Genomic DNA, 7,070 nt, shown 5'->3' on the forward strand with positions numbered 1-7,070 from the left:
AAAGTGTGAAGGAAGTCCTAAAGGGATAGGGATATTTGTATATGTATGGCTGATTCATTTTGCTGTACAGTAGAAACTAACACAACATTGTAAAGCAACTATACTCCAATAAAAATTAATTTTTAAAAAAGCAAAATGTGAGAAAGAATATTTACAGTATGCCACCTTTTATGAAAGGAAGGTAACCCAGAAACTAATGAGACTGATTACATCCAGGGAGTGGGTGGAAATGGGGTGAAAAGAATAAGATGGTGGCAACGGAGTAGGAAAGATGGGGGAGAGACACTTAGTAGACTTTATGGTTTTATGTTTTTAGAGTTTGTGCTAATGTTTCACATACTCAATTTTTTAATGAATAAAAATCAAGGATAAAAGAGAGAAACCCTAACATAGAATACAAATGAAAGCAAGTGAATCAAACTATATTTCCAGTGAATGACATAACACACTGAAGGGGTGAAAAAGTAAGTTTTGAACCAGTATTTAGGCTCTAAACCTTCAGGTTCTAACAAATACTGGATTCCATGTACTAGATTTGATTGGTTTCCACCACAGAATGAGGTAGCAATTCTGAAACTACATTCTATGTATTCTAGGCTTAAGCAAACATGTAAATATATTGTAGATAATGGAAGCCTGGTACTTCACCATTAGAGAACTGACATATACGGAAAGAGAGGAAGTTCAAATGAATCTTAGCTGTTTGATTGGACCTGGAGGTATTGGGTGGGCCAAAAAGTGCCTTCGGTTTGTAAGTACAAATAAAAGACACATTTTTCATTTTCACCAAGAACTTTATTGAGCAACGTATTCACTGTTTTGTTCCACTACCTTCTTCCATTTTTCAGGCAACTTCATTATTCCATCTTCCCAAAACTTTTTATCTTTTTGAACAAAGCACTGTTCCAGGTGTCTTTTATAGTCTTCCAGGAAATTGAAATTTTTTCCATTAGAAGAATTTTGTAAAGACTGAAATAAATGGAAATTGGAAGGTGCAATGTCTGATGAGCACGGTGGATGAATCAGAACTTCCCAGCCAATCTGTAACAGTTTTTGCCTGGTCATCAAAGAAACATGCGGTCTTTCGTTATCCTGATGGAAGATTATGCATTTTCTGTTGACTAATTTTGGATGCTTTTCAGTGACTGCAGCTTTCATTTGGTCTAATTGGGAGGAGGGCTTGTTGGAATTAATCGTTTGGTTTTCCAGGAGGTGCTCATAATAGAGGATTCCCTTCCAATCCCACCACATACACAACATCCCCTTCTTTGGATGAAGACCGGCCTTTGGTGTGGTTGGTGGTGGTTTATTTCACTTGCCCCACGATCTCTTCCGTTCCACATTGTTGTACAGTATCCACTTTTCATCACCCGTCACAACTTGTTTTAAAAACGGAACGTCTTCATTATGTTTCAGTAGAGAATCACGTGCAGAAATAGGGTCGAGAAGGTTTTTTTCGATGAACTTAATGTGGAACCCAAACATCAAAACGATTCACATAACCAAGCAAATGATTTTCAACACTTGATTTGGATATTTTGAGCATGTCGGCTATCTCCCGCGTGGTATAACACTGATTGTTCTCAACTAATGTCTCATTTTGATCGCTATCAACTTCAACTGGTCTACCTGATGGTGGAGCATCATCCAGAGAGAAATCTCCAGCACTAAACTTCACAACCCACTTTTGATCAGTCACAGCACCTTCTCCACACACTGCGCAAATATTTTTTGGCATTTCCGTTGCATTTTTACCTTTCTTGAAATAATAAAGCATAATATGCTGAAAATGTTGCTCTTTTTCTTCCATCTTCAATATTAAAATGGCTACACAAAAGTTCACCAATTTTGATGTCTTTTTTTAAATGCGTGCTGATACGACAGCTGTCACAATCCAATCTAACAGAATTGTTTCAAAGGAAGTTAAGACGACTAAGCACTACTAGAGCCATCTTACAGCAAAACCAAATGAACCTTTTGGCCAACCCGTATCAGTACGAACTCCTGGTTGTTAAGATGGATAGATAGGAGATACATAGAGAAAGAGATAAGAAGATGATAGATCAACGTGGGTGGTTGTGTTTGTGTGTATATATTTAACTATATATTTGTGGATAGATACAGATATTGATAGATCACATATACACACATGTATGTATACACACATGTGTGTGTGCTTAAAGCATACACATGTATCCTAGCTCAGCCCCCTGACAAAGCCTGGCAACAATGGCACCCCAGCGATGAACACACCTATTCCAGGTCTTGGTTTGTTTGTAAACACCATTTTCTACTAAAAAGAAACAGTGTTTCTTAGAAAAACCTCATTCCAGAGCTTGGGCAGAGAAAGTACAAGACGAGCCTGGAATACCTTGTTGTGCCATAAAATAAGGAAGTGCTCAGAGAAGGATGGGGACATGACAAAAGGACACAGGAGTCAGCCTGGAGGGGCTCTCAGACTCAGGGGTAAGAAGTGGGCAGTTGGAGAGGGAGGTGGCCCCAGGAACCCCTTAGAAGGGGCCACAGACTATGACTAATCAACTGTGACATTTTGAGAAAACAATTGTCTTCCCCCATCTCACTTTCCCACTGTTGGAAGACAAACAAATGGAGCCCCGGAGTCCACAGATTACTCCACTGGAGCCCAGTCCCATCGTGGGGGGAGGCCCGGTGGAAGGGGAGGACCCGAAGCCACAGGGCACACCAGGCTGCAGGGGAAGGACTCCCACCCCGCAAAGCCCTCCTCAGCCCTGGGGCCAGGCAGACCCATGGAAGGACGGGCAGGGCAAGGTCAGGGAGCCGTCCCCGAATCGTTTGGTGGAAATGGCCTTGGCGGCAGCCTGCTACAAACCACCAAGAAGGATTAGCGAGTTCACCAGCTCTTGCAAACTTCAGGTTGCCTTGTCCGGTTTGGGGAAACAACATTTTCCCAAATTCTGGCACTCAAGATATTGTATGGACCCAACTGATGGATCAGTTATTCCTTCCCAGCTCCACCCCCATACCCACATCTGTCCCTAGTGAGTGCCCCTCATCAGGTAGCTTCCTGAGCCCATTCCAAGCCCAGAAAGTCTCCATGAGGCCTGAGAACGCAGGAGACCAGCCCACACACCCTTTCTCAAGGCCCCTACAGATCAATCCCAAAGCAGTTGCTCTTGTAAGACCCTCTTGGTTTCAGATCTGGCCACCACAGCAGCTCCAGACTCTCCTGGCCCCTCTGATGCCTCCCCCAGAAGAAGAGGCCACATGGCCACCCCCACGAGATAGCCACACACATGCCCCATCCAGACCTTCAGGACACAGTCTCCCATGAAGCCCTGGCCGAGGGCCCAAAGGCAGAGTTGGAGCAAATCGGTCAGGAAATCTGCCTCGCCCTGGGCCCTCAGCCTCAGGGCACCACTTCCTCCCGGAGGGGCTTCTGAGCATCTGATGAGATAAAATACGAACGTGCTCTGTGCACCGTTAAGACACCCTGCAAACACCAGGAGACTTTAAGGGGGCATATCCAGGAAAGTGATTGTGTGCTGGACTAGCAAGAGAGGCACTCTGGAGGCTCCCAGGAGAATTCTACAGGGAATGGTGCGACCCAGGAAAGATTCCAGGGAAACGGGGCCAGTGCCAGCAACAGAGGCAGGCTTGCCTGGGAAAGACACCCCACATGCAGCCTGCTCTGCCAGAGAGGGCTCACTGCAGGAACGGGACACACAGAGATTAGCTGTGGCAGGGACTGGCCAAGGGAAGCAGGGACTCGGCCCTTCAACTGCTCTACCCGCAGAGAGTAGAGGAAGAAATGGCCCCCAGCCTTCGGCAGGCACCAGCTCCCAGCAGGACTCAGCTCCCGGAAGCACAGCAGGGGCTCGTGCCAGGGATGGCTAGCAGGAAGGGCAGGTAACAACTGGGGGTGGGCTGCACCAGACGGATGGCCCTGCCTGTTGGGGGGAGATGCCAGGGTCTGTGGGAACCCCGATGGGCTGGATTGGGCACCCTCAACCCTCTTCACCACAGCTGAGGAAGACCACAAACCCACCAGGTCTTGCCACCCTGTCCCCACAGTGGAGAGACCAGATGCCAGAACAGAATTCCTCACCCTGCTGTCCCCACCCCTATCCAACAGTGATTGTCAAAATACTTAACAGTGCATGAAAAGATGCTCAACATCTCTAATCACTAGAGAAATGAAAATCAAAACTACAGTGAACTAGCACCTCACACTGGTCAGAACGGCCATCATCAAAAAATCTACAAACAATAAATGCAGAGAGGGTGTGGAGAAAAGGGAACCCTCCTGCACTGTTGGTGGGAATGTAAATTGGTACAGCCACTATGGAGGACAGTATGGAGGTTCCTTAAAAACCTACAAATAGAACTACCATATGACCCAGCAATCCCACTACTGGTCATATATCCAGAGAATACCATAATGCAAAAGGATGCATGCACCCCATTTTTCATTGCAGCACTATTTACAATAGCCAGGACATGAAAGCAACCTAAATGTCCATCAACAGAGCAATGGATGAAGAAGATGTGGTACATATATACAATGGAATATTACTCAGTCATAAAAAGGAATGAAATAGGGACTTCCCTGGCAGCCCAGTGGTTGGGATGCCACGCTTTCACAGCAGGGGGCGCGCGTTGATCCCTGGTAGGGAACTAAGATCCTGCATGCTGTGCAGTTCAGCAAAAAAATAGGGAAAATATTAAACGAACAAAATAATGCCATTTGCAGCAACATGGATGGACCTGGAGATTATCATACTAAGTGAAGTAAGTCAGACAGAGAAAGACAAATATCATATGTTATCGCTTATATGTGGAATCTAAAAAGAGGGTACAAATGAACGTATCTACAAAACAAAAATAGAGTCACAGATGTAGAAAACAAATTTATAGTTACCAGGGGTTAAAGGGGGGAGGGATAAATTGAGAGATTGGGACTGGCATACACACACTCCTATATATAAAATAGATAACAAATAAGGACCTGCTGTATAGCACAGGAAACTCTACTCAGTACTCTGTAATGGCCTATATGGGAAAAGAACCAAAAAAAGAGTGGCTACGGGGCTTCCCTGGTGGTGCAGTGGTTGAGAGTCCGCCTGCCGATGCAGGGGACACGGGTTCATGCCCCGGTCTGGGCGGATCCCACATGCCGCGGAGCGGCTGGGCCCGTGATCCATGGCCGCTGAGCCTGTGCGTCCGGAGCCTGTGCTCCGCAACGGGAGAGGCCACAACAGTGAGAGGCCCGAGTACCGCAAAAAAAAAAAAAAACAAAAAGAGTGGTTACGTGTATATGTATGACTGATTCACTTTACTGTACACCTGACACTAACACAACATTGTAAGTCAACTATGCTCCGATAAAAATTAAAAAGAAAAAAAAAAAAGAATGCGTAGGAATTCTCCAAGCATAAAATGTGTGCAGAGTAGCATCTTTTACAAACACACACACACACACAAATTTAACAACAGATACACCTCACAGTGGAGGCAGGAGTCCCACAGGCTGCCAAGCGAGTGTGACTCAGGCACCATCCCATAGCCACAGCCTCAGGGGCCCACGAGTGCATCTGGGAACTCCGGCACCATCCCTGGGGAAGTGGTCTTCCCACCAGGGTCCAGGTGCGCACCCTGGTCGGTGGACACACAGACACAGGGGTCAGCCCGAGGACAGCAGCACTGATGGTGTGTGAGCCAATGAGCACAAGCTCAACCCCTGATGGGGTCCACACAAGGTTTCTGGGGGCCAAGGTGGCTGGGGGTTCTCAGGGAGCTTGGGGCCCCAGCCATTTCCAAATGGCATCTAGTGTTTCAGTATGGAGATTCCTTAAAAAAATAAAAATAGAGCTATCATATGACTCAGCAATTCCACTACTGGGCATATACCCTGAGAAAACCATAATTCAAAAAGAGTCATGGAGGACTTCCGGGAAGATGGCGGAAGAGTAAGACGCGGAGATCACGTTCCTCCCCACAGATACACCAGAAATACATCTACGCGTGGAACAACTCCTACAGAGCATCTACTGAACGCTGGGAGAAGACCTCAGACCTTCCAAAAGGCAAGAAACCCCCCACGTACCTGGGTAGGGCAAAAGAAAAAACTAAACAGAGACAAAAGGATAGGGACGGGTCCTGCACCAGCGGGAGAGAGCTGTGAAGGAGGAAAAGTGTCCACACACTAGGAAGCCCCTTCGCGGGTGGAGACTTCGGGAGGCGGAGTGGGGGAGCTTGGGAGCCGCGGAGGAGAGCACAGAAACAGGGGTGCGGAGGGCAAAGCGGACAGATTCCAGCGCAGAGGATCGGGCCGACCGGAACTTGCCAGCCGAGAGGCTTGTCTGCTCGCCCGCCGGGGCGGGCGGGACTGGGAGCTGAGGCTCCGGCTTTTGTCGGAGCGCCGGGAGAGGACTGAGGTTGGCAGCGTGAACACAGCCTGCAGGGCGTTAGTGCACCGCGGCTGGCCGGGAGAGAGTCCGGGGAGAAGTCTGGAACTGCCGAAGAGGCAAGAGACTTTTACGTCGCTCTTTGTTTCCTGGTGCGCGAGGAGAGAGGATTGAGAACGCTGCTTGAGAGAGCTCCAGGGACGGGCGCGAGCCGCGGCTAGGGGTGCGGAGTCCAGAGACGGACGTGGCTAGGGCCGCCCAGAGCGGCTAGGGCCGCTGCTGCCGCCACCGGGAGGCCTGTGTGCGAACACAGGTCACTGGCCACGCGCCCTTCCGGGGAGCCTGTGCAGCCCGCCACTGCCGGGGTCCCGGGATCCAGGGACAACTCCCCCGGGAGAAGGCACCGGCGCGCCTCAGGCTGCAACGTCTCGCCGGCCTCTGCAGCCGCAGGCCCGCCCCACACTCCGTGCCCCTCCCTACCCCAGGGCCTGAGTGAGCCAGAGCCTCCGAATCAGCGGCTCCTTTAACCCCGTCCTGTCTGAGCAAAGAACAGACGCCCTCCGGCGACCTACACGCACAGGCGGGGCTAAATCCAAAGCTGAGCCCCTGGGAGCTGTGAGAACAAAGAAGAGAAAGGGAAATCTCTCCCAGCAGCCTCAGAAGCAGCGGATTAAAGCTCCACAA

This window comes from Globicephala melas, chromosome 8, assembly GCF_963455315.2.
Source record: "Globicephala melas chromosome 8, mGloMel1.2, whole genome shotgun sequence".
Taxonomy (NCBI): domain Eukaryota; kingdom Metazoa; phylum Chordata; class Mammalia; order Artiodactyla; family Delphinidae; genus Globicephala; species Globicephala melas.